This window comes from Papio anubis, chromosome 2 (assembly GCF_008728515.1).
Source record: "Papio anubis isolate 15944 chromosome 2, Panubis1.0, whole genome shotgun sequence".
Lineage (NCBI taxonomy): Eukaryota > Metazoa > Chordata > Mammalia > Primates > Cercopithecidae > Papio > Papio anubis.
In genome coordinates this window covers 167,198,227-167,208,519 of record NC_044977.1, presented here as the reverse complement: position 1 = coordinate 167,208,519, position 10,293 = coordinate 167,198,227, and the positions used below count along the sequence as shown (strand labels likewise).

General features: G+C 38.4%; 1 long non-coding RNA gene across 1 annotated transcript in view; it reads right to left on the bottom strand.

Annotated features, from left to right (window-relative positions):
• Positions 1–7,542: 7,542 nt before the first annotated feature.
• Positions 7,543–10,293, bottom strand: part of LOC108584707 — a 32,116-nt gene continuing 29,365 nt past the window's right edge. Inside the window, exon 4 of the long non-coding RNA XR_001900145.3 lies at positions 7,543–9,687. This is a non-coding gene — a long non-coding RNA (uncharacterized LOC108584707). The remainder of the gene's footprint in view (positions 9,688–10,293) is intronic.

Here is a 10,293-nt window from a genome sequence, read left to right as displayed (position 1 = left end):
GGTGAGGATCAAAAAACTACCTATTGGGTACTGTGCTTACTACCTGGGTGACAAAATCATTTGTATACCAAACCTGAGTGACACACAATTTGCCATTGCAACAAATCTACTCATGTACTCCCTGAACCTAATATCAAAGTTGGAAGGAACCAAAGAAAGAAAAGATGGTGGCACAGATTTTGCAGGACCCTGTAGTCTTTATGCTTGGTGACACTCATAAGTACTGTAGGTAGACAAATCTCTGGTCAGGGCTCCTCTGGAGAAGATTGAATATAGATAAATTCTCTCCCTTCTTCAGGCCACCCATGACTTCTCACTTTCTCAGACCAAACAGTCATGTCTGCAATAGGCAAACTTCTAAAGAGGATCAGTGAAGCTTGGCCTAACGAAGGAGATTTACCAGGAGAGATGAGCTCCTGGTGATCAACTGAAGAAGCTCAGGGTCTTCTCCTGGACACAATCCATGAGAATTAGGGATGAGGTAAGCCATCAGAAGCTCAGGGGCTTCTCATGAACAGAATCCATGAGAATTAGGGATGAGGCAAGCCATCTATGCTCAGGTTTTGGTAGGGCCCACTAAAAGTTTTCACTGCTGGCATAAAATAAATTACTATATGGCGCATCAAGAAAATAGCATGTCCCTTTGCTGTCTTTGTTGACTCCTATAGTGGGACAAGATGTATATGATGTGAGAGAAGGCATTGCAGATTTGGAAGAAACTGAGAAACCAAGGAGGGGGTATATTTGATAACCCAATAAGGACTAACAAAAGGGAACAAGAAAGCTCTGCAAAAAGTAGGGTGAAATGGCAAAAAGAGACAAGAATAACATGTAAGCAAATGTGGCATGATTTATTGGAAGCAGAAACATCCCTAGAAAAAAGTAAACAAGCAACCTAATGCTACATTCGAAGCTTTATGGAGGAAACTACACCTGAACAGCACTTTCAGCTTTTTCCTTCTGCTCCTCCAGCTGAAGAGAAACACAACTCCGCCTCTCCTGATGGCCCAGCCTATCTTGGGTGGATTTCACCCTGGCCCTTCAAGATTAGGAGCTGGGCCAAAGTTGACCCCATGTTTGAGCAATAGTGGATAAATTCATTCCCTATATTGAGCTCACCATTTACTAGTTCCCCTCAAATTAGGAGAAGACTTGCCACAGTAAATTCTGAGGTGGAATGTACTTTAACCCATGAAAATTCAGGAAGACACCCGGGTCAATGGGCTGCCATGAATGGTTATGGGGGACAAACAATCCACGTAAAAAGGACTTTAATACATCTAGGTACTGGAAGACCTCCCCCAATATACCTTCCAATATAAGGTATTGGAAGAGCTCCCCCAGCCTTATATTTGGTGTTTATTTCCCCTATCCCAGAAAACATTTTAGGCATGGATATTCTGCTAAGAAAGACTTTTCAAACTTCAGTGGGATAATGCAGATTGAAATACCTATAGTAAAGCCTGTTGTCAGGGGAAAGGCAAAATGGGAATGCATTTAACTCCCTTCCCCTAGGTGGGCTGTCGACATTAAGCAATACAAATTGACTGGGGAGTACGCTGAAATAAGTGCAACTATTGAGGAGCTGGCAGAGGTGCCTATCACCTGCCCAGCTCAAAGCCAGTTTAACAGTCCTGTCTAGCCTGTATACAAACTAGATGGTACCTGACAGATGACCATGGTTTACTTGGAAATTGAATAAGGTAACCATGTCCATACATGCTGCAGTTTCAAGGTTTACTCAGGTAGTCAACCACATAGTGCCAGTGCTGCAGATAGCATGCTGCCTTAGATTTCACTGATGCCCGGTTACACCTGTAATCCCAGCACTATGGGAGGCTGAGGTGGGTGGATCACCTGAAGTCAGGAGTTCGAGACCAGCCTGTCTAACATGGTAAAAACCTATCTCTACTAAAAATGCAAAAAATTTGCTGGGCTTGGTGGTGCGTGCCTGTAATCCCAACTACTCAGGAGGCTGAGGCAGGAAAATCGCTTGAACCCATCTTGTCTTTCTTGTATTTATTATATTGATGACATTACCTTAGACTTTGAAGATTTTAAAGTGTTATAAGAAAGCCTTACAGCACTGTGTGCTCATCTATGGGAATGATCCCTCAAGATCCAGAGCTTAGGGTCTCAGTGAAGATTTTGGGGGTTACATAGCCAGATAAGACTCATTTGGTACCAGGTACAGTATCAAACTGACAAAGTCAGACAATTTTTCACTCTGAAAATGGTAAAGGAAATCCAAATGTCTTTGGGTCTTTTGGATTATTGGAGAGCATTTATCCACACTTAGCCCAATGTTTGAGACCACTATACAGACTTATTATAAATGGGCCACATTGGGCCTGGGACACATTACAGCAGGAAGCTTTGAAAAGGATACAGTGGTAATATAAACAGGCAGAAGCCTCAGGAACACTTTTAGAGGATATGGTGTTGGATGTGACTGCTACTCCTCAAGGTATCAGTTGGATCTTGTGACAACCAAAGTATGGTAAATAGTCCTTTAAGGATTTCGATCACAATTATAGAAAAGAGCTGAAACCAGACACTCTCTCATTGACCAAGTGCTAGCTGTATATACTGTTCTACAGTAAGCAAGACGGTTAACAAAGACTCTTCTGTAGCTGTGAGAATAGGTCTACCAATCAAGGGATGGATAGGAGGGTTCTTTAAATGACTCCCTTCTGCTATAGTCCAAACATTTTCTTTGAATAAATAACATGTCTATTTACAACAACGAATATCTGGAAATTAGTCCATTAAGCCTAGAATTGCTTGCTATGTTAGGCCCTGTTATAAATGAGTAACAGAAGGACACTCTTTTACCCCCTTCTATTCCAGCGCCTGACACAATAGGAGAAAGAATGTTACTCACGCTGGACAATACAGATGGTTCTAGCAGGGGAACTTCCTATACTTGAACCAGTTGCTTTACAATCACAAACTGATACAATATGGTTTGATATAGGTACACATTAGAGTTGTCAGTGGACTGAGTTGTGAGCTTCTTGGTTGGTAATCAGACATGAGCCCTGACCCCTACCCTTTGCACTGATAGCCCATGTGGCTAGCCCAATGGGAATTAGAAAAGTGGATGATTATGCACAAATGCATATCAGGCATGAACACGTGGCAAGACATATGGAAGAAGGAGCAACACCCTGCTGCTGATTTAACTGTATATCATGTGGTCACACACAAAGATTCAGTTCCAGAAAATATAGAAGCTAACACTCTTAAAAAATTAGGACCATTGTGCCAGTCCAGGCTACTGAACTGGCAACGTGGGTACGTAACAAAAGTGGTCTTGGAAGTGCAAGAGTAGGCTGGGAGATAGCCAAGGGTGCAGGATTGCCCTTAAATTATAGTGACCTCTTAACAGCTGTTACTGTTTATTATATCTTGATTGTGTCCATGACATATACTGTATCAAGCAGGACACATTCATAGGGTTTTTTACCTTGTAACAGATTGGCAAGTGGATTATATAGAACATCTCCTTGTAAGCCAAGAAAAGGAATATGTATCAACCTGCATGGACACTGCTATTGGACTGCTGCAACATTTCCTTGTAAGTAAGCTAATCAAGCCAGTACTACTAAGGGTTCAGAGGCTCCAAGTACTATGTATAGATATCCTCAGCACATTGACAGTGACCAAAGAGTCAATTTTGCTAGACATGATGTGCAGGACTGGGCCAGGGAACACAGTGCAGCATAGCATTTTCATCTCCTATGTAATCACCAAGAGGTGAGATTAACTGAAAGGAAAAAAAACATGGTCTGTTGAAAACACAAATTCAAACTTTACTGGGGGAACCTACATTGCACAGGTGGATGAATGTGTTACCAGGAGACTTTATTTCTTTAAATTCAGCCAAAGTGGAGACATGTGCCTCAAATGACAGGTTGAAACAACTGTCCCTAAAGTCCGCCACTGTTCGCACATGGGTAACTGAGACAACTACTTTGCTCCCAGACCTGATTGTCAATCAGCATGTTTTGCACGTGAAAACACCAATGGACATACCACCAGGAAAGGGAAGACTCCACTGGGACTTGGGGGCAAATATCTTCAGGCTGGATAGGCTATTTCCTGCTGGAGAGTGGAGAATATCCTAAAGAGTTAGAATGGTACCTGTTGATCCTATTAATACTGGATTCACAATCACCCACTATAAATGGTCAGGAGAAACATATGGCATGGTGGTGGCATCTCTAATACGGTGTACTCCCAACCAAATTACTTTGACAACCACCGCTGTCCCATGATCCCTGGGCAACATATTTGATATACAACCCTCTTAGAAAAGTCAAGAACTCCTTTTTTACTAACTGCTGTAGATGAATCTATTGGTGTCATCCTAATAGTTGGAGAACTTCTCTTGCAAGAACCCCATTTTTCTTTCTTTTAAACTTCAGTTATTATGTTTTGTTGCTACTATCACCAGCTGTCACCTTTGAAGCCAATCTTTTCCTACAATGGATCCAAGACTATTCTATCAGCTTACAGAAAACACTTGTTGCATGTGTGGCCTTATGCCACTCACCAACGTTTCTGGCCTGCTGTGGTGGTTATCTCCCTTCCAAGGATGAGATTAGATAGAATATCACGAATATATAACTGCTTCCCCAAATTGCATGACGGTATTGAATGGAAGTATGACAAGAGATAAAATAATCCAATGGCCCATTAATACTACTGTTTCTGAAAGAGGACACAGGAAGAGTTTCTCTATCAATAAAACCAGCTCACTTACTCTCCAAATGCCAATACTCCAGTAAATTTGCCTGGCTATTCTAGGAACAAAAGAATCATTCTAAAAATACCTTACCAAATAGCATGAGAAATATGATATGGATACCAAGAGACAAATGTTCACATACTAAAATATTACAAAGTAGTGACTGGCATGGTATAGAATGGGCACTGCATCCAGGAATTTATTGGTTGGCTCCAAATGGAACTTCCTGCATGTATGGCATCAACTTATGACCTTGGTTACACCCCAGATGATTAAAAAGATGTTCTTTTGGTTATACATGGGCACAAGATCAGATAGTTCACACCGTTACAAAGCCTGCAAATCTGCCTTATCTGAAATCCAATTGGGCCACATTTATTTTTGGTCTGATCATTTGACCTCTGTTTTTCTTCCTCAACTGGACATTAAATATGTTATTTGGCATGTGGAAATTGTAACACAATTATACAAAGAAAGCTTTGAACAATAGCCACATGGGAATCTCTCTTTTAAACATGGAAGTCCCTCTTATGAGAAATGCTGTCCTGAACAACTGCATGGTTTTAGGCATATTACTGCACAAGGAGGGATTTGTGCAATCATAAAAACTGAATGCTGTGCTTATATTCCTGATGAGTCATATAATATCACTAAATTAATGACTAAGATGATACCCAAATAACTGATCTCTCAGACCAAACCTCTACTTTGATTGGTTTCATAGCTGGTTTGGTTTGCTTCCTGGGGTACCCAGTGGCAGAAGCCGCTTCTTAGTTTAGGTGTTATATTTATATGTTGCTTACTGTCTTGTCTTTGCCTTTACTGTTGCTGTGGCATCTGTCTCCAGTGGAGACAATGCACTACTGCTGAAGCCATGAAATATCAAGAAACCTTCCTCTAGGCCCAGGAACTATCCCAGACATCCCATGTGGAATTGTAAGGACCAGTTTTGAGGAGTGGAGTGGAAGAAAACAGATTGTTGCATGGACACAGTGATGCCATCTTGAAGCAAAGCAACCATAATGACTGATATCTGACTCAAGCATACCAAGGTGTTCTGCAGCAAGGTCTTTCAGCAATGCGTGTAGCATAGATAACTCCTCATAAAGATGCTTATCTAACGTCACCAGTGGTCACAGTCAGTAAGAAAGTCTTATAAGTAACCAGCTTCACGTGCCTTTACCATAAAGGCTTGCTATATAAAAGATTCTTTCTAGAGGGTAGGTATAAAGATCTGCTGTTTCACAACCACCCAAGACATTGCTTCTGTTCATAAGTCCCTATTAAATAATTTCTTTCTGAGAAACTAAATCCCTCAGCTCCCTCAGCCTTTGAGGACAGGTTTGCATATACTTACTCACCATGCAACAGTAACAGTATTTTCCTTCTTTCAAAATGACTTTCAGTATTAATGTAATTAGTGATCATTTAAAGATTAATGTTTGCATCATAAGTTGCATGAGCATATCTAAACAACCCTATAAAGTCCCACTGTTGTTAGTGCTTTTGGGGGGAATGGGGGAAACTGGTCACATATTCTCAGAAGCCCATGTTTAAATCATTGCAGAAATATAATGTTAATAATACCCTACACTTTAAAATGTACACGTGTGACCACATACACAATCACATTTGAGTCTCACAACATCCTTAGAAGACAGTGTCAATTGTTATTATCCCCATCTTACAGTTAAAGAAAACAGGTTCAGAAACAGGAAATCACTTTCTGAATGATGTATAGAAACAGCAGATGAATCTGAAACTCAGTTTTTCTAATTCTGCAATTGTAGCTTTTTCAAATACACTGTTCTTCCTTCCTCTTTTTATTTAACTAGGAAGGAGAAAATATTGCCACTATGTTCTTTACGTCTTCTTCTCAGGGCAAGCATTAGGAAAATGAACAATTAGGTCACTATTATAGAGCCAAAAAACACTGTTACTTCTTAGTCAAGAAGGCAGAAAGATTGTGCTAACAGAACCTTGAACCAATGAATAACCTTTTATCATGAATTATAATGTAACACCTGTAACATTTAGCCGTAACAATATTTTAATTTAGTAGAACTTCCTATAATAATGTTAGCACACATATGTGAAAATCAAGCAGAAGGAAATATTGAAAGGATCTTAGTGAAGATCATTACACAAATAACCTACACTCTCAGAATATTTATAAGTAAAGAAAGAATTATTCTAATTTCTCATTCAAATAATAAAATGTAAGACAATTTCTTGGCCCATGGTGAATAAGAAGCTGCTGATGGCTAAATTGAACAGATTTTCAGACTCTCCATGTTCATTTTTTTCCTTGTAATTCCTCTTCTCCATTTCTCTTATTTCCCTTGACAGGTTCTATCAAGACATATGAGCTTTTTCTAGAAATATGTATTTGAAAGAGGTATTTACTGTGTTTTAAGGATGATATTAGTTCTTTGGGGGAAAAAATAGGAAACTTGAAAATGATAAGCTGTATTTCCAAGCAACAAGTGTTACCCCTACTGTGTCATCCTAATGCATATTAATTTAAAATATAACATATCCTGGCCGGGTGTGGTGGCTCATGCCGGTAATCCCTGCACTTTGGGAGGCCAAGGCGGGCGGATCACAAGGTCATGAGATCGAGACCATCCTGGCTAATATGATGAAACCTTGTCTCTACTAAAAATACAAAAAATTAGCCGGGTGTGGTGGCAGGCACCTGTAGTCCCAGCTACTTGGGAGGCTGAGGCAGGAAAATGGTGTGAACCCGGGAGGCGGAGCTTGCAGTGAACCTAGATCGCGCCACTGCACTCCAGCCTGGGCGACACAGCGAGACTGCATCTCAAAAACAAAAAAAGAAAAGAAAAAGTATATATAACATATCCTAAGCTTTTGTAGTCATTGGTTAATGTATATGAAATAATGATGCGTCCTTTTGAGTACTGCAATTCAAGAATTTCCAGATAGCACTGAAGATAGAAACCTCTTTCCTTTATTATAGTAAGAGGATAGACTTTATGCTCTCAATGTATAGTTCCTTCCACCCAAAATTCTTCAGAACCATGGGTCATTTGACTTTCTTATAGCAATTTAGGGAGTATATCACTTGGCACATAATTAGTAATGCATAGGGATTCCAAATATGTATTTTGGGAGGAAATATAGTTTTCTGAGTTGAGTATACCATTTTCAACATGCAAACCCACTCTGACAAACTAAGCTAGGTAAATTGGCCATGTCAGGTCAGCTTGGCTGCCCTTGTGTTGTTTCAAATGCAGAACAATGTCCTAGTAATGCTATATTTTATTTCTACAGTCTCTATGCACTATAAAGGAAGGTGCTAAACAAGATTAATAACAACCGAAAAGTTAGTGCAGGATAAACCCACAAATAATTTAATTATTCCTTGTGGATTCATAATATAACCTTTATTGTGAAAATCACAACACAACAAAACAAATCTCAAACATGCATATATGATATGTGTGTGTGTGTGTGCGCGCGCGTGTGTGTGTGTGTAAAAATAAGAGTAAAGGAGTTGACTGGAATACAGATCCGTCTTATAGCTGGGAGGATCCATTTCTCTTTTGCTTCAGGAAAGATAGGTCTCCCTTGATTCTTTATGTTTTCTGTTTACCAGATTACGATTCCAGATGAGCTAAAGTCCTTGTTTTAATTAAGACAAGAAGGAGACAGTCAGAGTATTTCTTTTAAAATAAACTACAGTCCACTTTCTACATGAAAGGAATCAGGAGCCGGAAGACGAAAAGAATAGAACAGCAAAGGGAATAGGAAAATGTGTTGGATCATGCCACTGATTGTTACAAAAAATTAATTTGTTCTTTGTTGTGAATCTTTTCATCAGGAGAACCTCCATCATGCACAACATGATGTTTCCAGTGAATGTCCTCAAGGCAACAGGAATATAAATTCATTGTAGATCTAAGCAAATACTAATGCTGCAATTGAACAGGAGCAATCAACACAGGTCCAAACAATAACATTTAAACAAATAAGAAAGACCTTAGATCAAGAGGGGACATAATTAAAAGGCAACCTCTTGAGAAAAGAGAAAGTTTTGAGGTTAAAAAAATTCAGCCTCAATAGAAAGAAACATATTGAAACACGTAACCATATTTCAAAATAAGTCATCTTTAAAGAAAAATACTAGATCTTGTTTTTTACTCATTCACAATGGGATATTGAACCTGAGTCAACAGAAGATAGAAAGAGCTGTTTTATAGGATTTTCATTACAACTAGTTTGATTGTCTTTGTTCATGTTAACTTGTGAGATCTCAGGGTACAGATGATTTTTATCTTTATCTTTTTTTCAGAGAAGAAAATGGAAATGAAGAGACATACGATGAAATGTACTCAGGTGGTAGAGTTAGAGAGAAACTGGTTTTATAAGTCCTTGTCAAACATGATTTTCTACAAAATATTGTATGCTTTAAAGAAGCTAAAGCAACATAAAAATATTTTAAGGAGACAATTTCTCTTAAATATGATGTTATTTCTAAATTTTGGTGCCTTGTTTTGAAATCTGAGGTTGAATTAGTTTTTAGGAACATGTGGATCTCCCTGAGGAGTCTATTTTAGAAGTTTTCTTAAATTATTTTTTAAATTGTATTTTTGAAACAATTTTAGACATTAAAAGAGTTGCAAAAATAGTACAAAGAATTCCTTATACCCTTTATCCAGATTCTCCATGTGTTAACATCTTATATAACTACAGTTCATTGAAAAATCAGTGATTAACCTTGATACAATATTAATACTTAAATCTACAGACCAATTTCTCCAAATGACCAATAAATGTCCTTATAGTGACCCAGGATCCAATGCAGGGTCAGAGGATGCGTTTTGTTGTCGTGACTTCTTACTTTCGTTCAATCTGGAAGGGTTCCTCTGTTGACCATTTGTCTTTCATAACCTTGACACTTTGAAAGATTACTGGAGAGATAATACGTAAAATGTTTCTTAGTTTGACTTAGTTTGATGTTTTCTTATGATTATGCATTTTTGTAAGAGTACCACAGAAGCAACGCTGTGCCTTCTCAGCACATCCTGCTTGTCCTAGGCTGGGGATATCCATGTTTCATTATTGGTGAAGTTAAGGTGATGTCTAAAAGTTTCTCCACTTTAAAAGTTACCACATTTTGGTTTATGATTAATAAGTAACATATAGGGAGATACTTAAAAACTGTATAAATATTTTTTTTCTCATAAGGCCTTTGCCTAACATCTATAGTTAACTCTTGGCTGAAACAATTATTCCATTTCTTTCATTCCTTCTAGATTTATTAGTTGGAATTCTACTTTAAGGAAGACCTGTCTGTAACCTACTATTTGTTTTTATTTAAACTGTTTAATCAATAGTAACTCATGGCTTCCTGTTTTATTTTATGGGCAATAATCTAACAGTATCATTATTTTCCTTCTCAAATTGTTCTTCTGAAACAATTTTGAAAATCAATCCATCAGAAATGTCAGAAAAACAGGTTACAAAGGTAATTTGGTATGAGTTGATAAGATCTCTTTTAGAGTTAAGGTTCTATG